The sequence below is a fragment of the Fukomys damarensis genome, unplaced genomic scaffold, assembly GCF_012274545.1.
Source record: "Fukomys damarensis isolate Sample0158 unplaced genomic scaffold, DMR_v1.0_HiC HiC_scaffold_21, whole genome shotgun sequence".
Lineage (NCBI taxonomy): Eukaryota > Metazoa > Chordata > Mammalia > Rodentia > Bathyergidae > Fukomys > Fukomys damarensis.
This window is the reverse complement of record NW_022900933.1, coordinates 27,758,471-27,785,037: the sequence shown is the minus strand read 5'-3', so window position 1 is coordinate 27,785,037 and position 26,567 is coordinate 27,758,471.

Here is a 26,567-nt window from a genome sequence, read left to right as displayed (position 1 = left end):
TTAGTCTGCTCACAGGGCTTTCACTATCATGTCCCTCGAACAACTGTTGTGACAATTAAAGGCGATGTTTCTGAGTCTTGGATGTTCAGAGTAAGGCTGGCATGTGTGCTATATTGAGCTTTTGTCGCTTCCCAGACCAGTGAGGCCTCTCTAGTGTCATTAGAGGAGTTTTTGGTTGGTACTTGTGTGGGAACACATGTTAGCATAGTCTGATGTCCCCATGACATCCATCAAAAGTGTCATCCACTTCTCCCACGTGAAACCTCATGTTTGAATAGGCAGGTCTTCAGTTGGAATAGACACTCTTGTAAGTAACTGGGACATATTTCAACAACAGGATTTTCCATTTATCAACATTGTTAAAAATGTCAAGAAATGTTATATGAACCTACTTTCTTCCTTTACTGAGATATTAAAAACTTGTCATGTATGAAGCTCAACCTTTTACCCTAAATGGAGCATCATGTATAGCATAATGCAAAGAATGAGAGCTCACCTTTCTCTCCTATAGTTAAATGTGAACTAAGATTTCATAAACTTCAGAATGTATTTATAATACATAATTTAATGCATGCTTTCAGTATATAATTTAGACTTTGTATGGATTCAAGATAACATAATTTAAAATATTTTTAAAATTAACATAATATTGGATATAATTCATCTTATATAAACAGTTCATTTTTTTGGTTTAGTTCTAGTAGATTATATTTGCTGTATTTTAAGTGTGTAACAGAAAGTATGGTTGGTCAATGAATAATTTATCTAATTACTTTTCCTCATTCAGTTTATTGGTACATTTTAGGTATACAGTACAGTTACATTCATCACTGAATAATTTTTAAAAATAACATCACATTAGATTTGAGCCCTATAACTAAAGGTATTTTAATATGCATGATTAAAATTAACTACTTGTAGCATTAAGACTAAAAATCTGTTTATTACCTCCTATTTAGAATTTCATTTTTCTTTTAACACCTGATCTCTCCCTCACACATAGTTCCAAAATCTTCCAGTTTCAGGAGGGGATTTCTTTCTTAAATGATTTGAAGCAAATCTGACAGAACTGATGTGAAGTTATTTACAGGGCTTGTTTATCCTACCTACTGTGGATATGTATTATAAAACTGCTGTCATAGCAATGTGTTTATTTCATAGAGTTTTGCCACAGATTTTGTGCCTATGTCTATGCTAGAATAGGTGATATTTATTTTTAAAAGTGCAAAACAATAACGAAAATGAAAAACAAACCAAAGGAAAAAAACCTGAATTCTAAAATTATCTCCACAGATTCTTGAAAAGGAGCTATGGGCTGGCTGCACACCACTCTTGGTGCTATACCAAGGCTAAGGTCTTATCTTTTCTGTCACTCAGTGCTGAGTATTCCAGGTGGGATGGCTTGTCCCTGGGTCACAGAATAATTTCTTATAAACAGACAAGGCACATTGCCTAAGCCATAGATAACAATTATTTCTCCAGAACTGCATTTCCTGAGTAAGGTTTTATTCTCCATTGGTTTCATTTGCAATTTTGCATGCTGTGGTTGTGAGCAAACATTAAAAAACAATCTTCACATGTCGTCTCCTGTTCGTTTTGTTTACTGTGACAGATTCCTTATTTTCCAAAGTGTTTTGCGAGATAGGCATTTCCTTTATAGTCAGTACATCAACACTAGCAGAAATGTGGTAGAATGGTAGAAAGTCAAAAAAGATACAAAGAGAAAATTCTCAAAGAATAGTGGTCATGAAATTTATATTTAGGCTGACATTGGTGAAGTACCCGATTGCTCCAATTTTGCAGCTTCAGGCTAAGTTGTTTCGCCGTGGAGGGGAAAATACATCCACTTTGGTCATGCAGCATACTTCATCCTGATACTTTCTCATCCTGGAAATAGTTACAACTACCATAAGTTATAGGCAAGAGCCATAAATAGAAAGGGAGCAGGAACCAGGACTGTAGTTCCTAGGTGGCAGGAGCTATAAGTTTTTTTCTTTTTTGATATTTTTCCCTTTAGAGTTTCTTATTCAGGGACAGAAGCAATGACTGAACCAATAAATCTATGCTCCTTGGTTCAGCAAAAGAACTGGAGTATATCCTGCTGTTTAGTAAATATTTTTAAGTAGAATTTCAGGGGAAATGTAAGCGAAATAAACAATGACATGGTGGGGAAATCTCAAGGCTAGATGAGAAGCCCAACAAAAGAGGCTGTCCTTGTTTTTGAGAAGACGGTATAAGTTGATCATCACAGAAAGCAGGCAGAATTATATAATGTACAGTATAGGAAGAGAGGTTCTTGAAAAAGTTCCTTAGTCTACAGACTATGAGGAGCACCCGTGCAGAAAACCATGATAGAATACAAAATACATTGCATCACATTAAAATAGATACCTGCTCACATCAGGTATTCTGCCTTGTAATACCTCATATGAAAGATAATATCGGACACTTGGCCAAATAATGACCCATTATAGAAAGTTTTCTTACTAATTTTGTACAGTTTCAATAATTTCACCATGAATAGCAATTTTTAGGAAACTAAGTTATATTCCCCCCAACAAATGAAATGCAAGTGAATTTAGAAACTTGTCTAATACTGGCAAAGAGTTTGTTGTTATACAACATGCTTTATTCTAGTCAATTCCATACTAAATTTGAAGAAATTCAATGTATATATGAAACTCATACATTAGTTGCAAGGGACACCTAATTAATTAAACTCTTGCAATTTGATTCAGAGTATAATTTTATTCAACTATAAGCAGTGAAAGTTGAGTTACCCTTGAATCTTCTCATTAATTTGAAATACATGTTTCAACATTGCTGCTAAGAGAATCTTCAAGGAAAGCAACTTCAGGGTAAACTGTAAAATATTTTAGAAAATAAAAGTTACATTGGAGGGATTTTCTAAATTGTTCTCTTAAAAATATAGCAATAAAATTATTTTCCTTTGGAAAATGACGTCTTGTCTCTCTGTCCATGGGATGATATTATTTACCCCAGGCAGAAAATGTACTTGAATTGTACCTGGTTTTAGTTTAAGTGATTGTCTTTGATCTAGTAAAGCAGAGAGAGTCAATAACTTCACAGAAAGTTGGAGAAAGAAAACATTTAAGCTCTATTTCCTTTCTTTGTGACTGCCATTCTGAAGTCAATTTTGATACAATTTAGAAACATGACTCTAATACACAAAATGCAATTTAAAAACTATCTCCTAGTGTTGCCTAAGTGTATTTGCCCACACATTCAAATTTCCTGTACTTACCTAAAGAAGTCATTTCCAGTCAGAGATCTACATACACTCAAAGACCATTGAGAGAAATTTAAAACAGAATTAAGAAAGGGGGTTAGAGGAGTAGTCTCAGCATGAGTTCTGTCTGCCAATATGCTACAGGGACTTTTAGTAGATTTTACTGTTTTTTTCTTGCATTATAAAAATTGTGTTTGGTATTTATTGGCTAATAGAAGAGCAATTGTGTTTCCTATTTTTGAAGTAAAATTCTCAAAGTCTTGGGCTTTGTGGTATAACATTTATATGTAATAAAATTTGAAAAGCCAGGGAGCTACTGTTGTAAATATATAACATTGTTAAACACCCTAGCTTTGAATATTAGACTCAATTCCTCATCTGTGTCTCTGACCACTGCTCCTAAAGCAATCTATTTCTGTCCTAGAATTTTAGCCTTCTAGCCTCTCCAGAAAAAAAAAATTGCTTTGATCTCATTTCTTTCTTGGCCAGTAGAGTTTAAAGAGGCTCTACACAGCTAAAGGAGTCCATGACACATCCTGGTGGTTTGTGAAATAAGTATACTTTCTGTTAAGGAACACATAACATTCTCAGGAGGTAATGGAAGGCTGTTCAAACAAAGAACTACTTATGGGGCTATGAGCAGGGTAAGGGAACCAACAAGAATGGGAAAGTGACAAGGTTTAGGTTGTGCCTGAAAGGACAAGGACATGGGGTGCTCATGACCACCCAGCTTAAACTGTGGTGCTTACAGTGGCCATACAGTGGGAGCACTGAGATATAAAACCATTGCTTAGGGGTTACCTACACTACCAAGCCTTAGGCCCTCCTCTACTGAGCCTTAGCCTCCTCCTCTCTCATGTTGTCTCCCACTGGTCCAGGCAAATTGGAAATGAGTATATATTTTCTTTAGTGATGCAGCTTGCAGTGCTCAGCTCAGGGGCATGGTGCTGGTGATGCCAGTGAGGAGCACTATTTATAACCTCTGTGTGTCACTGTGGAAAAGAAGCCACAAAGCACCAAAGTGGCACCAAGGACCACTTTGTGTGGCAAAACACACGGCCATGAACCTAAGTCCAAAAGTGATTTGAATACAGGGACCCTGAATATGAACAAGTTTAGAGAAACTTTCAAGAATTTATTTCAATTGCATTTTCATTTTAGGGGTGCATAGTCATCTTTCATAGTTAGAATCCACTTCTACATAAGCCTGAAATATACATGAAATAAAATTTTAAATAATAAATATATTATAGTTTTATTTGCAGCACTTTTTTATATATCCAATTCATTCTGTCTCAGGTTTGATGTTACAGTATTAGCTCTATCTCAAATGATTTAAATCTATTTGGATTTTTTTTCTGATACTCTGTTTTTTCCTACAGAGATTTACTCTTACAATTTGATTAAGCAAGTAACACTTAAAAAGTTCAAGGATCAAACTTTCAACTATAGTCATGAGAAGGTCTTCTTTAAAACACTGGCTGGAAAATGATTCCAAAGACCAAGGTTAAACCTGAAGTCAAACAACTCAAGCACGTCACACATTTGAGTATTCTTCAACACTGTCACTTCTGTAAGGTAAGTATCAGACCCTGAATAATATTTTCTGTAGGTACCCCATTAGACTGTTACACCTCTTTCTAGAAGAACCCAAAAATATCACTTGCAAATTTGTTGGCAATATCTTTGCTTCTCTATCTCTTCTTCTGTATTTAAAGAAGTAATTATGAGGATGTTCCTCTTGTGCAAATAAAATTGAGATACACATGCTACGATACTTTATCACTTTAAAGGAAACATAAAATCTCACAAATTATTGTGCATATTTTCTGCATTTCAAATCCATAAATTAGTCTCATGCTGTTGGTAGGGTAGTATAAATTGTTTATGATGTAGTAAAATGGAAGATGGTACATATTTAAGAAACATATTGTAATACATTTTAGACTTACCTCATTAAATACAGACTCTTCCTTTTCACATAGCAAAAAAAAATTATAGAATTTTAAAGCTAGAGGGAGGTTTAGATCACTAAGTCTATGTTGTGTTTTATTGTCTGACCTATTTTATTGTATCTCAACAATTTTATTTGTGTTGCATTTTGTGACCCTTTAAGGAAAGGTTACTTCTGTCTCTGTCACTTAGCTTTATTCTTGCACAGCATATGCACTGGTGATCTTTGAGTCAGGGGATCTCAATTTCAAACAGTTAGAGCAGTCAGCCAGGGGACACTATGAGTAAACCTAGCCTTGTGGTCTCTGGGGAAAACTTCAAAAACACTAGAAGCCATTCTAAAGAGGGGTATCCAGAGGTCAGTGCCATATGATGGGAAAAAGGAAACCCTCCAGCTCCAATGCTGCTTGATCTTCTTTCTCAAGAGCAGGGAGGCCCCATTTCTTAAAGCTTTCTATCATATTTCCATAACCCCAACCTAAGGACCACGAATATAACACACAGATTTGAGAAGATGCATATCTTTATCTTATCATTCTACTCCTAGCCCCTAAGGGCTCATGTCCATCTCACAGTATAGAATGAATTCCAAGAAGGCTCAAAATCTTAACAGTCCCAGTGTGGCTCAAAAGTCCAAATCCAAAGTCTCTTCTGTGAGCCCCTATAAAAGGTGAAAAGAACAAGTTATACATTTCCAAGATACAGTGGCACAGGGAAAACATTCTTATTCCAAAGAGAAGCACAGGAAAAATAGCAAGGAAGGATCAGAGTAAAACAATATTGAAACCCACCAAGAAAAACATTATATCCTGTAGTTCCATTTTTGCATTTGAGGCGCACTGGGGTGGATCTGGACTCCCATGGACTTGGGCAGCTGTGTTCATATAAAGTCAGTTGTTCCAGCACACACAGCTTATGTACTGGGCTGCCTTGGTATACAACCCACAGCTTCTTTCAAAAGGCATTCCAGATTCTTGTCCTATCTTCTTAAGGTTTCCATTGCAACATCTGCTTCTCTCTCAGCCCTGTATATCACTTTACCAGGGAGCATTTAAGGGATTTGATTGTGTCACACTTGCTGGCCTCTTTGGCTTTTCTTTGAGATTTTGGAGGAAGTTTTTATGACTTCATAACTCTTGCATTCTATATGCCTATAAAATTAAGCATATGTGGGTGACTCCAGTGTCTGCCACTAGTATGAGTTCTACTTGGATTCAATTGAACTATCTCTGTACTCAGAATGCCTTGGCAAATGAAGGGAATCGGCACTGGAAGTCTTTGAAATAAATCTGTATTTTACACTTTTGAGAATGTTGTGGGTGAGGCCTTGCCAATTTCTGAGATATCTGAGTGCATGTTTTCTATTGTCCTAGTGAAAAGTACTCGGCATCTTTTTCATGGAATGATGCTTTACAACTTCCTCGGCCATACATACAAACAGGTCAATTATGCGTCAAACTGAAAGTTTTGGAAATTTCACAATTAGTTCCTCTTTGCTCACTAACACTAATCTAACCCTAAACAAAGCCCCAGCCCCGACATACCCTTAACACAATCCCTAGCCATAAACACAAGCCTAATCCTAACCTAAATTTAAACCTAATGCTAAACCTAACCCTAACTATGACTAAATTATGACTAACTTTAAACTAAGCCTAACTCTAACTCTAACCTAACCTTAACTCTAACTATAGTCCTAGCTCTAGCCGTAAAAATAAACTTAAGATGAGGTATAAACTATAATGAATACAAATAACAACCCAAGCCATAAATTAAAACTAACCCTAATATAAATGTAAAAATAAACCAAACAGTAACTCTAAACCTAACCCCCCCGCAAAAAAAGCAAAAAAATCTAACAGTAAACATAGCCTTAGCTTGAGCCATAGCCCTAAAGTAATATGAACACAAGTCTAACATTAACTCTAAAACTAACCTTAAACTTAATCTAAAAGTAACTTTAAACTAAAAGTAACTCATAACCCTAAGCCTAACCACAACTCTTAGGTTAACCCCAAACCTGTCCCTAACCCTAGCACTATTCAAAACCCTAACACTAACCTTTCCCTAACTTTAACTATAAATCTAACCCTAAATTTAACATTAAAAATAGCCCTAGCTCTAGTCCTAAACCAAACCATAAGCATAGGCCTAAGCAAAACCATATCCCCAAGACTTATATCTAACTGTAAACCCAACTCTAAACTAATCTTAACCCTAAACTAATCTTAACCTAAAAGAATCCTAACCTAAAGTCAGAACCTAACCTGAAGCTCAGACCCAGAATTAGACCTAGGTAAGAATAACTCTAATTGGAACCTAAATCTTAGATATAGCCTTAGCTCTAATACCAATCAATCTTAATCCAAAGTCTAACGTTAAACCCAGACCCTAATGTAAACAATAATTCTAAGCCAAATACTAACCTAATAGTATTCCTAAAACTAACTCTAGACATAGCCTCAACCCTAGTGTTAGTCTGGATTATAACCCTAAACCTAATTCTATACTCACCCCTAACCTGAGCTCAAAAGTAGCTCAAGCCATAGCTCAAAACCAAAGCCTAGCCCAAAGATTAATGCTAAGCCTATACCTAACCGAAAGCCTAACCCAAACTTTAATCCAAATTGAAGTTAGCCCTAACGCTAACCCTAAATACAGCCTTACTTCTAACTGTAAAGCTAACCCTAACATTAACATTTCCCCTTAATCTAGCCATAGCTCTAACTTTAAACTTATCCATAGCCCTAAGTCTAAATGTAACACTAACCCAAAACATAATAACTCTCACAAAAACCCAGATGCTAACATGAACTTAACCTGAATCTTAATCATTTGATTACAGAGCCCTAACACTAGCCCTAGCCCTAAGCACAACCATTGTAACCCTACCCTAAAACTAAACCTAGCCCTACCTTTGACCCTAACCCTAGTGCTAACACTAACCCTAAACCCGATTCTAGCTAAAACCCCTAAACCCAACAGTAATCCCAGTTTAACCTGAACCCTAAACCAAAACCTAATCCAAACACTAAGCCTAATCCCTAACCCTAGCTCTTAATAGTTCTCTAACCATAACTCTTAACCAAACTCTAACCCTAATCCCAACCCTAAGCAAAGAGATAGAGGAACAGACAAGGAGCCCATAGTCTTTTTGTAGGATACAGCCTCAAAGGCCTGAAACCTCCCACTAGGCCTGATCCCATCAATAGAGGCAAGATGAGGACCAAGCATTAAACACACGAGCTTTGCCTATTTTATCCCATACATCTTCTACATTCTTCCACACAGACTGATTCCAGGTAAAATGGGTTTGTACCAGGTAATTTTGACCATGAAAACTTTTGTCCTGATGTTTTGGAAACTCTAGAAATGGAAATGGAATCACCACAACCCCTCAGAGATTGTCAATTATATTTAAAAAAAAAAAATCCTAAACCTCAATTCTTTCCTTACCTCAAAATAGATACCCAATAAGTATTTACTGTAATTATTTTTAGTATTGCTAGTTTTGAGAGTCACCAAATCAGTCTGTATTATTATTCCTTGCCTGGAACTATTGCAATAAATGAATAAATTATATTTTGTCTCTGGACTTACCTTTCAAATATCCCAGTTTATTTCTGTACTATACTATATCTCTTTAAAATTAAAATCTGATCAAACATCTTTTAAAACACTACATGGTATACTGGCAACAAAATTTCCTATCTCACACCATATTCTTTGGAATGCAGATACCCTGACTTTTAAGTTTTATAATTGTTCGTTCTGTCTACCCACAGGGCCCTTGGCTGTGCTGGTCTCTTTAATCAGCATGGTTATCCTTTTATTCTGTCTCTTTAATCAATTTCTGTTTATGCTTTTTGCCTGCTTTCTTTGAAAGCCTCCCTGATGTTCCTGCACTGATCGAATTCCTCCCTATTGTGCCATACTCTCTGTGGAAGAATTTACCTTGCTTTTGAAACACTCTGTATAATTACAATTTTACATGTTTATGTGAATCTTTGATGCCTTCCTGTTTCTGGACTGTAAGGTCTGTGAGGGTGCAAATTATTTATATGGAATATACATCCACTGAACTAATGAATGCTACTCTATAGTTGTCTATTAAGAAGAAGATGTAATAGGGTAATAAAATCATAAATGGTTCAAAAGAGTACAATTACTTCCTTCTGAACATTTGTGGTTTTTCAGTGTCTCATTGTGCTGATATAGTTTTAGTATTCATGTAGCTTCCCAAGGAGTTAGCAGAACTTCTATACTTAGGGTCTCCAGAAGGAATGGAGTTTAACTGTGTAATATCTACAGGTCAGACTAACCAGTATCTGTACATCCACTATTTGATTCTCCTTAATTCCCATTATTGCTGTTCAATTCAAAAATGAATGCATTGTGACTTATGTATCCTGTGGCAAATGAAAACATTATTCATATGTTCAAAGTTCACATGAAACAAAGAAAGCCTAATGAAAATTAATATCAGGATCTACTTTCTGGCTTTCAAATATATTATTTCTGGAGTTGTCATGTAAGGGAAGTGGTGGAAATTCCATTCTCTGAACTATTAAGACTCCAGGAGCAATGGATTCGAAAGCACTCTAGGGACTCATCTTTCGTGGATTGGGAATGGGGAAGGTCATGGATTTTATGATATAATCAGGGATCTATGTACTACATTTTGGCAACAAGGAAGAGTAAGACAAAGCAAAGCCAACGGAGTAGCTTTAGTTATTGTTGAACAGTGTTGTACAGTAAAATGGTTGCATAATATGGAAGAATGATTAACATACTTTGTTAACTCTGGTGTTTTATGCGAACTGACAGAAAACTTCTGATTCCTCTGGGCAGATGTTTTTAGTGTACCATGAATTCATAAGCCGAGGTGTATTCTTCAAATGAGTCACTGTGGGTGGTGATATCCTGTGCTCTTTCCCATTCTGAAACTTTTCTTAGTAATCTGTATTTTCAGGGTCCAGCACAGTGCCTGTGACAAAGATGGCATTGTGTTTGTAAGGTGACATGAATGAAGGGATGCACAGCTACAGAGGTGGATGGATAAATCTACAGATGCATGGATGATGTTACACATGGTCATTTCTGGGAGGTACTTGAGGAACTATAAACTTTGAAAAATGAATCCCAAACTTTGCTATCATGATAAATTCTTCTCACTCCCCACCCCCGCCGAACCAGGGATCGAATTTAGGACCTTGCACTTGCAACACAGGCGCTGTGCCACTGAGCCAAATCCCCAGCTTTTCCCATTCTTTTATACCTGTTTTTGCTGACCTTTTTTCTTTGTCTCATTTTCTTTCATCCTTCCCTCAGAAGGGAAATTTCTGATGCTTCTGTGTTAAGGACTAAGATGTGTGCACTTTAAGACATCAAAACTTTATTCTGACTGAGAAAATCCAGCAGACTTTTGTATGCTATTTTTTAAAACCTTTGACATAGGTCGTGTTAGTAAGTATTGCTACATGTGTTTTCCAATTTGGAAATCGGTGGAATGGAGATAAATTTTAATTATCTTTGAACTAAGCAGCTTAACAGTTAAACCTCGTACTCAGAGGCTGGCATACAGAAAATCCGTTTTTGCCTTGTTTTTGAAAAGAGAGAATCTATTCTCTGAGCCAGCATAGAACTTTTTATCATCTGAAATCTCCTTTCAACTTCACTAGTGTATAAAAAATGGACTCTCAAGAGATGGACCACAAACTGAAGTTTAAGGCATCTAAGACATTTGTTTGAATATTTTTGCGAATATATTGCAACAGTTACCCCACACAGCAACATAACTTTTCCTTTCTGAACAGGATGATATTATCACTTTCTTGCTATGTACTTGTCTTAAGATTATTTCCTTACTTTAATACATTTCAACTTTGTCTCCCTGAAATAATATAATGATTAAATTGTTAACTTTTAAGTTATAGAATTTAATTATACCCAGGAGCCTACCTGGATGTTATTTTCTTCATTCTGCAGATGAAAATACTGAGGCCTCATGAGGTTCTGATTTACTCAAGATCACTTACAGAGTATCAGGACTCAGATCTCTCTAATTTTAGAGCATATTTTATACTGTTATAGAATTTTCTTTTTTATTTCAGGGGGAACTTTTCCTGCCTGAAATCTGTGTCCAATTTTATCTGTTTTGACAATAAGTAAAAATCTTTACTACAAGTTAGCTCTGCCTGTTACTCCACCACTGGTAAAAAATTAAAATAGAAGTATCCAGAAATATAGGTAAGCTACTGATGTGTATGGTTGTAAAGAATAGAAGAAGGGAGTGAGGGGTCAACTGAAGATTAAGGAAAGCAGGCTTCTCTGATCCTGTGGGATGTTCATAAAGCAGATTTGCTGTAGTCCCTTTCTCAGTGCGGACAGGCAATGTGAGGGCCAAGTGGTAACCACGAATCTACAGGGTAGAGGGTAGAACACATAGAATATGCCCTCTTCCTACATTGTGTCTAGTTTCCCTGATTCTGTTTATGTCTCGTTGTTACTAATAGCTACTTTTTACACAGCCTTCAAAGCTACTTTTATCCTCACAACTTGCCACTCAGGCTTTCTTTGAAAACCCATTTAATGTATGTACAAGCTTTTCATTTATGGTAATTAATTCTCGCTATGACTATCTTATTTTCCATGGTTAAATTGTAAAATTCTTAAGAGAAAGGATTTTGTCTCATTCACATTTGTTTTTATTTGATGTAACATGTCATTTGGAATATTTCATTAAAGATATTGCCAATAGAATTAGGGAATTTGATTATATCTTACATGAAAACACATATATTTATTTTTGTGTTTACAATGACAAAATTCTAAGACATATTTTATAATGATAGGTGAGTTTTGCATTGGAAAACAGCTGGCTTTCAATCCTGGCTCAATTATTTCTCAAAAATTATACTTGAGGGCCCTGGATTTAGCTTAATGGCACTACACTTACCTTGCAAGCACAAAGTCCTGAGTTTGAGCCTTAATGCAACCCCCCCAAAAAAAACTCAAAACCAAGAAAAACATGCCCAAGCTAGTGGAGTGTCCACAACAAAGGATACACTGAAAATGTAGAACTTTTAGATTCAAGAAGTAACATTTCTTTAACCAAAAGGGGAAATATTAGCAAAAGGATACCTAATATGTATTTACAGACAGTACCAAAAATGCATGCTGAGTCTGTTTGGAAATCAGTTAATATTTTCAATGTTATGCCTATCCTCCAATTAATAAACATATAATATATCCAACAGCAAATGTTCTCTGAGAGGGCCCTAGATTTTCATGAAGAATACATTCTAGGTATCTTTAAAATACAACAGTGTCAAAATCTCCTGTAAATTTAATGACAGGGACAAAATACCCAAGGTCCACTATTTAGAGGAGGACAAGTTTTACTTGGCTCACCGTTGTGGGAGATTCAATTTTTGGTTGGCTGGCTCCAAAGAAGAAATGGCATGGTAGTGATAGAGCAATAATATACAATAAGATGGGCCCTTGTCTTGCCTCCATTTTTTTTTCCCACAAAATGTTTTCTTCCAGAAATGTAACCATTTGTGCTGCTGGGCAGAGCTCCTTCCCAATGTGTGAAAACATTTTGTGACTGTTTGAACTGTGTGATCTTTCAGGATGTTCCGTTATGCTCCGCCCCCTCACAAGAATGTTCTGTTAAGCTCTGGCCCCTTACAAGAATGTTCTGTGAAGCCCCACCCCTCTGCTTCAGGAATGTTCTGTGACTTTGCGCCCCTTGCTTTAGCAAGCATGCTTGCCTACCATGTAGATCCTTATATAAGGGGGCTCTCATTTCTGGTAGAGTGCTCAAACTTCAAGTATGAACTTCTCTGAGCCTGCTTGCATAATGTAGGTTTTTCTCCACCTCTTCCAGTGTCTGTCAGATCCTTGAGTTTTCAAATTGTAGCACTGTAACACTTGGCTGTGCCACTGAGCTATAACACTTGGCTATAGCATCGAGCTGTTCTGCTTTGCCACAACAGTAGAAGGACGTGGTAGACAAAATTTGCTTATTTTATGGCAAGCAGGAAGTAGAGAGAGAAGTGAGAGTCTAGCACAGAATATGCCATCCCAGTTCAAGCAATAGACTGAGCCCCTTGGGACAAGGCTGCAGACACCTTAGCGTGTCTCTTGGCCAAACTTAGGCACACACTTCAATAAGTGCTCTGAATGAGCAAAATTCCCTCTCTTCAAGTAATTAATCTTCCAACATTCTCACATTTATGATAGATGAGGTCTGGCCATTTCTTGATATATCCTCTAGATATCTTCCTACTGGCTGGTTGAAAAATATTTGGCCTCTTTTTAGTAGTGCTAGTCTCTTCAACAACCATGCCTACTTTCTTCCAACATTACACATGGTGCTTTTTTACTGAAAATTTAAATTTTTAAAAAGTTTCTGCTCTATCTTCTACCCCGAATTATACTATAAATTGAGATTAAACCAGCCAGCACTACGTATATCCCAGCCTGAATTTGGGCCGTCTAAAGTTTCCTCTGCCAGTTTAGTTAGTCCACTGTCTTTAATTTCAGTCTCCTGAAAAATTTAGATAAATTTTGGGCCAATGCATAACAAACATTAGTGCGGTGGTCAGTGAAGTCCTTCTTCCCAACTGAAAACTCTTTTGACTTGCCTTTACTGTCTACATTCCTTTCAGTACTCTCCAACTAGAATCACCCATGCAGCTCTGTTTACAACATTGTAAAATTTCTCTAGACCACATCTCTAGAACATTCCAAACTCTTCCTGTCAAATAGTTCCAAAGGCTTCTCAGTCAAATACAGTCAAGGCAACCCCACTCTTGGTACCAATTTTCTGTGTAAGTCAGCTTTCCTGTAACTAGAAAATAAAACCAGATGATACAATTTAAAGAGGAGAGTTTTTTAAAAATATTAGTACAAGTTTGGAGTGATTACACTTATTATGGGGGATTGGTATTTGTAAATAACACATCTTAATTCTTCTTCTTTTATTTTTCATCTACTACCTCACCTCTCCCTCCATACTCTTTCCAACTCTTTATCCCTTTGCAGTTTGAAAAAGCTCCGTTGTCATGATTTTCTCTTCATTTTTTCCCACCCCCATTTCCTTCCATCTCCCATTTTTGTTTCCCCATCCATTTGAAAAAGATCTCCCTAATACCTATTAGTGTATCTTCTATTTTGGTACATGTATATTTATATCTACATCTATATCTATATGAGTATATATGAGAATCCATATGATATTTAAACTAATTAGTACAACCCCTACAGAAATCAGTATGGAGATTCCTCAAAAAGTAAAAATAAAAATACCATTTGTCCTAGCTATTTCCCTTCTAGATACCTTCCCAAAAGAATTAAAGTCATCATATTACTGGAATTTATGCATATCCATGTTTATAGCAGCACAATCCATAATAGCTAAATCTTGACAATAGCCTATATGCCAATTAACAGGTGACTGGATAAAGCAAGTGTAGTGGTTCTACCCAATAAAGTACTACTTTGTCATAAAAAGACAAACAAGGCATTCATAAGTAAATTATTCCAACTTAAGAGCATAATATTAAAGGAAGCTTTACTTGGATAATGGTTTATAGACATTTAGTCTATGGTCAGCTGGTTCCATGGCAAGAACAGTGTGATGGAAGAGAGTGGCAGAGTACAGCTGCTTACCTCTTGGGAGCCAAGAAGCAGGGAGAGAAGGGAGGAGGTGTGTATGGGGTGTTATACCCACCAAGGGTAGTACATATATCCTCAATGACACACTTCTTCTTAATAGCAAATTTAGTTAGGAACTCATCAATGGATAAGTCTACCCATGAGTATAATGTTTCCATCATCCAATCAACTTTCAAAAGTCTAATCTTTAAACAACAAGACTTTTAGTGGACATTCTACATCTAAACAATAAGAATAATGTATCTGAATATTAGTAACAGGTTTACCCAATAATGGTTAAGTGTGGCTGAGATTTAGTTGCTTAAAATTATTTACTGGTTTAGTTTCAAATTTAGACTCCACTAAAATAGCACATTGTAGTATTATGACTCTAGTTTTATGAAATAATTCATAAATAGACAAAATGACAAATTTAAAATTTGTGAATGTCAAAGTCAATATGGACATTCCTCAACACATTAAAACTATAAATTTCATTTGACCCAGCTATTCCCCTTCTACAAGTCTTCCCCAAAGAATTAAGGACATCATATTACAGTGACGTATGCATACCTGTTTATAGAAGCACAACCCATAACTGCTAAATCTTGGAAGCAGCATGTGTGTGTGTGTCCATGAATTTAGTTGATAAATAAAATGTGGTATTTACATATTTACACACTCTGCCACAGAGCAAGATAAATTTGCCATTTACTTGAAAATGGATGCATTTTGAGACCATAAAGTTAAGTGAAGTATAAAAGAACAATTAAACACAAGTTTAAATATTATGTGGTTTCTTCTATATGAGAAATCTAAATTATAAATAAAGAGAAAAATAAAAGATATATACAGAAAGTAGGAAGATAGATCTTTCTCAAATGGGAAAGATATCAAGAAATGGAGAAAAGAGGAGGGAGAGGCATGAAAAGGAATGAAAAAAGGAATTAAGGAATTAAGATGTGTTATGTATATGTATGAACTCCACAAAGATTACATTATGTACTGCAAATTTGTACTAATAAAATTAATAATGCAGAGAAAATAAGACTCAGAGATGGAAGGAACTGCATGGAAAGCTGTGAAACAAAAGTAATAGAGCTGACCCAGACATCCCTCAGCCGGGTCATTCCAAAAGAATTAAAAGAATCATAACACAGTGATATATGCTCACCCATGTTTATAGCAGCACAGTTCATAATAGCTAAAACTTGGAAACAGCCCAATTGCTCATCAACTGAAGACTGGATAAAGAAGTGGTTTTTCTATAAAATGGAGTACTATTCAGCCATAATGAATGAGAAGCTAGATTCATTTACAGCTAAATGGATGTATATTGAGGCCATACTCTTAAGTAATATAAATAGGACACACATGTGTAAATACTGAATAGTTTCTCTGATGTGAAAAACTAAAAGTGTAAATGAGGTTCAAATTGTATAATTGATAATGGGAAATAGGAAGAAAAGGGCTAAAAAGGAGTAGGGGAAGTGGGAAGGGTAGGGGAAAGGAAAGAAGGGAAAGAAAAAAATATGAGAAAAAAATAATAGAGACAGTAATCCAGATTTAGGTGACCTTCAAACTCTTTTTAACAAGTTTTGGGTTTGTTCACTGTTATTCCCTCATCTCTTTTTGAACTATTTGCTTAAGTTAATCTACCTATTTAGCCATGAGGAAACATCTTCTCAAAGCATCATACATCAAAAGGTATATTCTTGTTAGAAGGCTAGTGTAATTTTATTTTGAAACACCATATCTTTCTTTTTCTTAATGTATTTAGAATAGGCTATGACTCCTACATGTACTGTAATAAATTACATCTTTAAATGTATTTATAGTAGCTTCAAATAATTATGATCATTTTGAAAGTATATATTTAATAAATTACTTATTAAAATAATAATCCAGATTTAAATGATAATTGACACATAACTATTATGTATCTGTACTGAATTATTTTGGTGTTTTACTGTTCTAATAAGTCTAAATTTTACAAAAATTTTCTATGGACAATCTAACATTTCAATTAGGTAAAAAGAAGAGGCTGTTAGCTGGACATCAAATAATTATATTTTTATTTTTCTACAAATTCATAAGCAGGTAAATAAAATTTTTGAAAACCTTCACGAGGGCTGGGGATTTAGCTCAGTGGCCCCGCACCTGCCTCACAAGTGCAAGGTCATAAGTTCGATTCCCAGTACCAAACCAAACCAAACAAAACACCTTCACAGTAAAATTTTATTAAAAAAGAAAAAAATAAGTTGACATTTGTTAACCAGTTTGCTGTGATTTTGAAAAACTAGAAATGTAATTCCAGTATGATAGCATACTATCATATACATTTAATACAAGATAGATATGAAATGCATTTTGAGCACTTGGTTTTCAGTAACAAGTGTATTTTTCTCACCTATTTTACCCTTTTGGCTTTGAATAAAAGAAAAGGTACAATTTACTTAATGGAAAGGTGAGAAAGTTTCAAACATGGAGAACTATTTTGTATCTTGGACTGGTCCTCTGCTTCCAACATACAGCTGGTCTCCAACCCCTACTGCTGTGCATGTGCCTTTCATTATGCTTTTCCCAAAGCTTGGACATTTTTGCACAGCCAAGTTCCGGGGAGAGCTGAGATATTATGAAGGCAGCGCTGAAGTCTCCAAGACAATCATTTCATACACCACCAAATAACAAAGAGACAAAATAATAAATTCACGCTGAAGCAGGAAGAGGCCCATTCATTCTCCCTCCTATGTTTACTTTCCATTGCTTGTCTGCAGTGAGGAGGGTGGCAGTTCACTACTGCAATTCGCATTCTTTGCTCGAGTCCAGATTGCTCTTGGCCACAGCTGGGGGTGTATTTACTGTGTCAGCAAGAATTCAGCTTGCTCCGAGTGTGACCTGCCCTGGATAAGTGTAGCTTAGCCTCCTCTCATGGGGCTATGACCAGCATGGTATAAAGTTGTACTCAGCATGAAAGTCCATTTATAGAGAATTATGGGTTATTTGTGGCTGGGCTATTTAAGTTCCAGCCAAAAACATTTTATCCTTAAGTGCTATAATGAGAAAGCAAAGTTCTGTTTGATTTTTATGAATTGATTTACCTGTACCTGTTTATTGTTTAAAAATCTTCTAATTTTCTTTATTAACTGATGTGGGGCAATATAAATGTTATATATCTTAAATCATATATTTAAATTTTTTAATTGAGTTTATTGGTACATTTTAGGTATACAATACAGTTGCATTCATCATTGGGATCTTGTACCTTTACATGGCATCTTGGTTTATTTTTTCCTCATTCCCCTGTCCTCCCTTCAAACCCACCACCCTTCCCTATTTACAAAAAATTTGTTTCCATTTTATCCTTTTTAAATGTTTTTTGTTTTTCCTTCTTCCCTTTCCCCTATCCTTCCTACTTCCCCTACTCCTTTAGACCTTTTCCTCCTATTTCAATTATCAATTATACATATCAATCCTTATTTATACTTTTAGTTTTTCACAGCAGAGAAACTATTTGGTATTTACACATGAGTCCTTTTTATTTCACTTAAGAGTATGGCCTCAATGTGCATCCATTTAGCTATGTCTATAGTTTATCATTATTTATGGCTGAGTAGTATTCCATTTTATAAAAAAAAACAGCAAAAAACCACAACTTCTTTATCTAGTCTCCAGTTGATGGGCAATTGGGCTGTTTGCAAGTTTTAGCTATTACACATTGTGCCACTATAAACATGGGTGCACATATATCACTGTGGTATTGTGTTTTAAATTCTTTTGGGAAGATACCTAGCAGAGGGATAGTTGGCTCAAATGGGACCTATAATCCTAGTTTTTTCATACTGATTTCCACAGTGGTTGCACCAGCCTGCATTCCCACCAAAATGAGGAAGGGTTCCTTTTTACCTACAATCCTGTCAGCATTTGTTATTGATTGATTTCCTGATAGCAGCTATTCTTTCTGGTGTGAGGTGGAATCAGTGCTGTTTTCATCTGCATCTCTCAAGTAACCAATAATGTTGAACATTTTTCCATGTTTATTTGCTGCATTTACGTCATTGTCTGAGAAATATCTATTCATTTCAGATGCTCATTTTTGGATTGGGTATTTATATTTGGGAGGTTTAATTTTTTTTAGTTCTTAATATATTTTAGATAGTAGACCCTTGAGGAACAGCTGGTAAAGATTTTTTTCCCCCACATTGAAGTTTCTCTTGCAATGAAGAAGCTTTTTAATAAGATAAGATCGCAGTTGTTGATTTTTTGTGCTAGTTACCATGCTCCTGAGGATTTGTTCATAAAGTCCGTTTCTATGCCAAGGTCTTTAAGAGTTCTACCAGCAAGTTTTGTATTTCTGTTTTAATGTTTAGATATTCAGTCCACTTCAGTTTTAGTTTAGTGCATGGTGAAAGACATGGGTCTAGTTTTAATCTTTGGCAAGCCAGTTTTCCCAACACCATTTATTAAAAAGGCTATCTTTTCCTCCAGTAAGGATGGCTGGCTCCTTTGTCAAAGATGAGGTAGCTGAGTATGTCTGGAGTTGTAAAACATTTTATTCTTAAACAAAGAAAATCATTTAGGAAATTACAAAGTTCTGCAACAATATCTTGAATGGTATTATTTTTGAAATGTATTAGTAATATTAAATTTATGCCATTTCAATCTCCAAGAAGTTTTCAGTGAATGCTAGTAAAAATGTTTTGCCTAAATTCTTTTCATTGTTTATTTACACAGAAGTAAAATCTCATATAAAAACCATATTGACATTTCAAAGCTTCTTCACCCATGTTATTTACACTTTTTGGTTTACTGAGTTTCATTAAAACTAATCTTTTGATCTTTTGTTTAGAATCTTAAAGCTATTGGACTGAAAAATATGTAACCTTCACATTCCATAATTAACCATTATAAGATTTTGATACCCAGTGGAGCAATATGTACTGGGGAAAAGAGATTTATTAAAGTTTAATAAATGATTTATAGTTGTATTTTGTATTGAAAAATGAAAGTTTTCCAACTGCCAAATATGGAGAACATCATCTTTTTCTCTGAGCTAAGTTGTGATAATATATGTAAAGAAATAGAAAAAGTGTAATAAAATACTGGGAATTTTTAGTCTGTTTTCCATTTATGGATTTTGAAGGTATTTGCAGTTATGAGCTATAATTTCAGTGAATCATTGTCAGGATTTTGCTTCCATATATACCAATTCATGTCATCTAAATAAATCATAGAATTAGGCTGCTTATTTTCTGTAATAATAGATGAAGATATATGATTAATAGTATAAGGAACAATAATTCACAAAGCACTTGTAGCTTACTTTTAAACTCACTGTCTGTGTAGACAATGAAAAATATTTACCAGAAGGATGTAATCAGCTATGGTATCAGTGTATCTAAGACTCTTATCTCTCTAGTTGTGCAACCACACTTTACGTGGCCAGAAGCATTCTTAGATTGTGTAAGTAAACGTACAGAGCACCCAGTTAAATTTGTCTTTCAAAATATGATTAGTTTTTAGAATGGTATATTTTGTATATGTAATATACTTTATGCTAAAATCACTCCTTGTTTTTCTGGAATTCACATTTAGCAATACAGCCTGCATTTAGTTACATAACTCTGGGAAGAAATGTTTAGTATGCTTTCATCTATTTGCCAGTCAGTCATCTTTCAGAAGAGTTGTAGGAGATAGTGAACATGTAGATAAAGATGACACGGGCCCTACACAGATGTTAAGGTTAAAATCCCCATGAAAGCATACTTGGATTTAAAGGTCCTTTCTGATCATCTCAGAGCAAAGATTTTGATAGTTTCACAGAAACACCCCTTTGAAAAAAAAACCCATCAAAGAAGGCAGAAGTAACTTGAAACAAAACACAAGTGTAAGAACAAAAAAATAATGTATGCCAAGTGTCATCTTTTTCCATATGTAGCGGAATCATCAAAAAGCTAACTGAGATTCTACCATAAAATCACCATAAAATCCACTTTACCACTGACAATGACTGAATTAACCAGGGAGAGCCTGCTCAAGAAATGCTCATTTCCAACCACAAAATTAAAAGCCAAGGTTTTGACAGATGTTAGGGGAAGTTACATTATTTGGGCTTTATGAATTTCATCCTAATTTTAGTTTCCAGTTGTTGGTTATAGAATCTTTACAAGATTTTGGCACCTTGGCTCATTATTGTGCTGTATGTCCACTGTCCCTCATGTATTATAAATCGTGCATTAATCAGAGGCCCAAAAGAGAGAAAAAGTGTCAGTTCTGGAAAGGAGCAAGGTAATGCAGGTCACTGCTAAATTTAACAACTTAATTTATTGGTGACTATTTTAAAGTACTGTCTTCAACTCTATCCCTTCATCGATTTTTAAAAATGCAGACATGTTTTAGTTCCTAAATATAATTTTTCCTTCTTTATAGCTATAGTGTGCACCCCCACCTCCCTCACCTCAAAATGCTCTTATTTAGCTAGTTATATTAGTGGACAGGATTAAATAATACATTTGTAAACTTTTTCCCTTATTTTCCATTATAATAGCCATGAAAGGACAAAAAAATATTTCCAGCTTGATTTGTTCCCCTGTGGAATGTATTTATTTTTCTGCATTTATGCAATTCTTTTTCTAGTAGTGCAAGATCTATCCACATCAGTCATTCTGGTTACAGCAATTTCACGGGTCATATATGATTCATTTAATTCTCTGAATACGTGTCGGGTAGTTACCATAGAACCAGTACATGCCAAGCAAATCTTAAGCTGAAAGCGATGTCACTGTTATTCCTTATATTAAAGACATAGCCCTTTATCAGTAATAAGGGAAAATGTACATCACCTTTACTGGTTAGCGTTTTATTTTTATTCCTCTATTTTTAGTCAGGGAGCTATTTGTTCAATTGAAATTCCCCAATAAGACTTTAAAAATAACACCTACCAAAATGAGTGCATTTTCTGTGATTTAAGTGTCACACTCTCCTTTCTCCCTTCCTACAGATGGATGGAAAGGTTTTCGAAACTTCTGGAACACCTGCAGCTGCATTTGGAAGAGTGGTGGTAGGGTGTAAGAAAACTTATAGAGCAAAAATGATAGAAGAAAGCAAAAGACACGAGGGGTTGTTAATAGACTTGCTCCGTTTCCTATTCAGTAAACTGATATTAGACCTTATGGCCCGAGTGAGGTGCCCCTGTATTTCCCCATCCTGGTCTTAATGTATAGCACTTAACGTACCAAGGCCTATATGTCTGTATTTTACTAGATTGTGCATTAAGAGCAGTGTCTTCTTAAACTTTATATTACTAGGGTGCACAGGAGCACCTGCCATAGAGTAGAAGCTATGTTAGTATTTTTAAATAAGAGATGAATCAGTAAAGTTATGAGATATTCAGATTTCACAGATGTTTATTCTGGAAAATCATATCTGCCCTCAGTTATCCTACCATGGCTTCAGCTAAAAGACTCTAAAACTGTTGAGTTTAATTATGATATGTCAACTCAACTAGCAGGAACATTAGTAAATACCAGGAAGATTAGTAAAACACAATTCTGGGTATGAATTTTGGGTGTTTCCAGAGATGACTGGCATTGATCCTGCAAACTGAGGAGGGAAGACTCATCCTGGTTGTGGGTGGCACTAACCAGCAGACAGCCTGTCTGGAAAAAAAGCGGGGCGGACAAGAAGAGAGTATGGCTATTTCTGAAGAGGCCCAGTCTTTTTGAGAAGGTGTTTATCTTGATAACTTTGTTTTGAACATTGGTCTGCAGTTTCTTTTGGTGTGTGTGTGTGTGGGTGGGGGTAGGTCAGGCTCTATGTAAAAATATTCTGTAACACAAAGACAGTGTGCATAGTAGTGATTTCCTGTGGTTCTTCCCCTAGGACAACTATGACCCCTGACATTGGAAAACTGGGGAAATGGGAGCCTGAGTAATTCTGGGATTGTTGGATAAGGTTCCTAGTAGACATTGATGATTTGGAACTTTGCATTTCCAGTACGTACAAAAGCTTGCAAAATAATAAACATTCTCTCTCTCTCTCTCTCTAGATATGAGCTTCCTTATTTTATTCATTAATAAAATTTAGATGGTACTTACTATGGGCTAAGAATTATTTTAAGCACTTCATAAATAAGTCAGTTATTGAATGAAGAACACAGTAAACAAGAAGCTGATTGGTTAATAATGAACCAATTGCTGAAAACAGCTATGAACCACTGAATAGTTTTTCCCCAAGCCTCACTTGGGCAGCACATTTGCTTCCATATTGGCTGACCCACGCTGCACTGGGGCAGATGTCGTTCCAGCCAGTAGATTCTTGTTTTCATGAGACACTTGTAATGGCTACTTGTTTTCTACTGATTACTTTTGCATACTTTTTATTTAGAATGTTACATTGACATTGATGTTTCTTTCTAGTGCAATCTAATAATAAGTTGATTTATTTTCTTTTACTAATTGGAGCCCCTTTTATTTGTGAAAAATGGTATATAATTTTGAGCTATAATCTATAAAGTCTCTTATTGTAAATACATTAGATGTAATTTTTATCCTTACCCAGAACTCTGTGATATTCTAAAAGAATTTAAAGAATACAAAAACAATACAAAATGGAAATGTTTGGGACCATGAGACTGAATAGGAGGAAAGTCCCAAAAGATCTGCAAAAGAAAAAAATGAAAAAGGGAGAAATATTAGCATATCAGTGAGGGGAAGTCTGTGTTATGAAAGGGAAAAGCAAAAAAGACATCTCATTATCAACCATTCATAATACAGAAATATATGAATTTGAAAGAAGAAACAAAACTAAAAATGTTCCCATAGTGGTCAGTGATTATAATAATTCTATGGGCAATGTGACAGAGCTGACCAACATCTAAGAAGCTATCCTGTAATCAAAAAGCAAGGAACGTGTTATTATAAAATTTATTCACCTTCTGGACTGAGCAATATGGAATTCCTCTGGTATTTATTAAAAACAAAGGGGTGCAAAAAGTCAGTTACAATTTAGATTAGGTCTAATACCCCAGATAATTGAAAAATATATTCTCCAAAAAACTATAGATCCAAAAACAAACCATCCACATCCAAAAAGGACTTCCTCTTAACTCAAGTTACTTAGCATCCAGAATTGTCAAAAAAATGTCCTTCATGCCAACAAGAGCTAAGAAACACCTAATTGGCAAGTAGTGTTGGGAAGAAAACCTATAAAGAGGAAAAGTGACAGAAAGAGAGATAATGTACATTTTAGAAATTGATCTGATTCCCTAGCATAGATACGAAGCCACTCTAAATTTCTAAATTATTGCTCTAGAATCAGGCTGTCAGTATCTGAATTCCAGCTATACTACCTAGAGTATAGTGGGCAAGATGCTCCATTACTGAAACTCTGTGTATCTAACATTTAGCAAATTATCAAGGAATTCATCTTTTGCTAGACTTTCATGAAAATTAGATAGAATGATGCATAAGTGTGTTTAGCACAATGCCTAGGACACATATGATACATGATTGATAAATATAACTTTTTAATGTTCAGCTTTAATTAATCTAAACTATTTTTGGTAAATGTCCATGTGTATGAGTTAATATCCAAAAATCACTAAACTAAAGACAATTAAAACAATAGGAGTGTGATTTTCTTAGACTGATTGCAAGGATTAAATTGTCAAACAATTTCCAAATAAATAGAGAGATAGACAATGACAGCATCCAAATTAAATGTTCAGGTTGCAATTTAATATAATCATCAAATCTATTTTCAAAAATATTCATTTGCTGGATTATAAAGAGGCATTTTATAAGTATTTAACCTTCCTTCAATTTTTGTCAGTGACTGAAATATTCATTTGCTGGATTATAAAGAGGCATTTTATAAGTATTTAACCTTCCTTCAATTTTTGTCAGTGACTGAAATTCCCTTGTTTCTGCCTCTATTTCTGTGTCCTTTCTTTGACCCACCAGACTTCCATACATTAATTTATTCATTTGTTCCTTCATTCACTTATCTACTCAAATATTTTTCATTTGTTTGTTGTTTTGTTTTTTGGTTTTTTGAGACAGGGTCTCACTATGTAGTTGAGACTGACCTGGAACTCACTATGTAGGCCAGGCTGGTCTCGAACTCCCAGCCATCCTCCTGCCTCAGCCTCCCGAGTGCTGGGATGACAGGCGTGAGCCACCACACCCGGCTCAAATATTGTTATATAATTAGTCTCTCCTACAAAGCAATATTTATTCTATTTTGACTAGATTTTTATGAAAATGTTTCTGGTTTTCTGTTGGTAGTCTAATATTTACTATTTTATCATTGTCAGATTTTGTGTTTATACACTATTTGCATTGTTGTTTTGTACGAATAAAAAAAATTGAAGTTAGATCTACAGTTATATGCCCATAATGTAATATTAGTCTAGTTGAGGTTCCTTAACTTCAGCATGACTTAAGACAATGATTTTTATAGGTTTTCTTCCCAACACTACTTGCCAGTTAGGTATTTCTTAGCTCTTGTCTGCATGCAGGACATTTTTTGGACAATTCTGGATGCTAAGCAACTTGAGTTATCAGGAAGTCCTTTTTGGATGTGGATGGTTTAGTTTTGGATTTATACTTTTTTGGGAGAATATATCTGGGCACCATGTTGAGAAAAGTGTCATAAAGGGCTGAAATGCATGAGAACAGACTTTCTAAATTGAGAGACCCCTTCTAATAAATAGATTTAAGTACATCTTGGAACATTTTTCATTAAGCATATTGCAGGTGTATTTGGGAGAATGATTAAACTAGGCAACAGTATAATTGAGGTAACTTTTTACTGAGATAATCTTGCTGCCATTTCAGTTATTCCCATATATCAAACCTAGTACCGTAGGTAGACAATACAGTAAGAACTAATTCTGCACCTTAGACATTTATTAATTTGTAGCCAGAGAGAAGGAAACATATTTTAGCTTGGGTACAAGGGGCTTGGCATTTATTTGCTTAAGCTATGATGCTACTGGAAGGTAAGGAGATGACAACCCCAGGCCGCAGTCACAATGGCTCAAACGGAGAAAAGCAACTATGGCTTTATTCTATTACACCTCAAGAAAGTAAACAACCGATAGACATACTGAGCTAAGAGGTTTACACAGAGCAGTCCTCAGGTTTGTAAAAGTCTTGAAGCAAAAATGAGAATGCAAATAAAAGAGTAAAAGTTTTGACATGCAAATAAAATGAATTTTTTAAAAGAAAAATATTGTGGGTTTCATCATGTCCACCAAGTAATCAGCCTCCTTATTCTTTCCCTCAGTAAAGTGTATTCCAATCTTATCTTCCCTATTTCAGGTAAGTTTGAACATTCATTCATTTAGCAACATTTATTGATTTCCAACAATGTGTCAAGCACATCTCTAGATGCTGCGGATAAAGAGACAAATTAGATATGGTCTGCAATTTCCGGAACCAACCTCTCAGACTTATGAAAGAGTCAGCCATGTACAAAAAAAATAAATAAAAGAATAGAAATACAGCATGATAAGTGCTATAATTGAACTGTAGAGAAAAATGAAACATCTAAGGAATCAATTCTTCAGCAAATAGCTATTTGCCAGGAAAATGTTACTGTAAATCGATATTTAAATTGCTTGAGTTGCTGAAAAGTTTCTCCTTTGGGTGTCAGGGAACATGAAAATATCCTTACACAGCTGTAAAAGCCCCCAGTA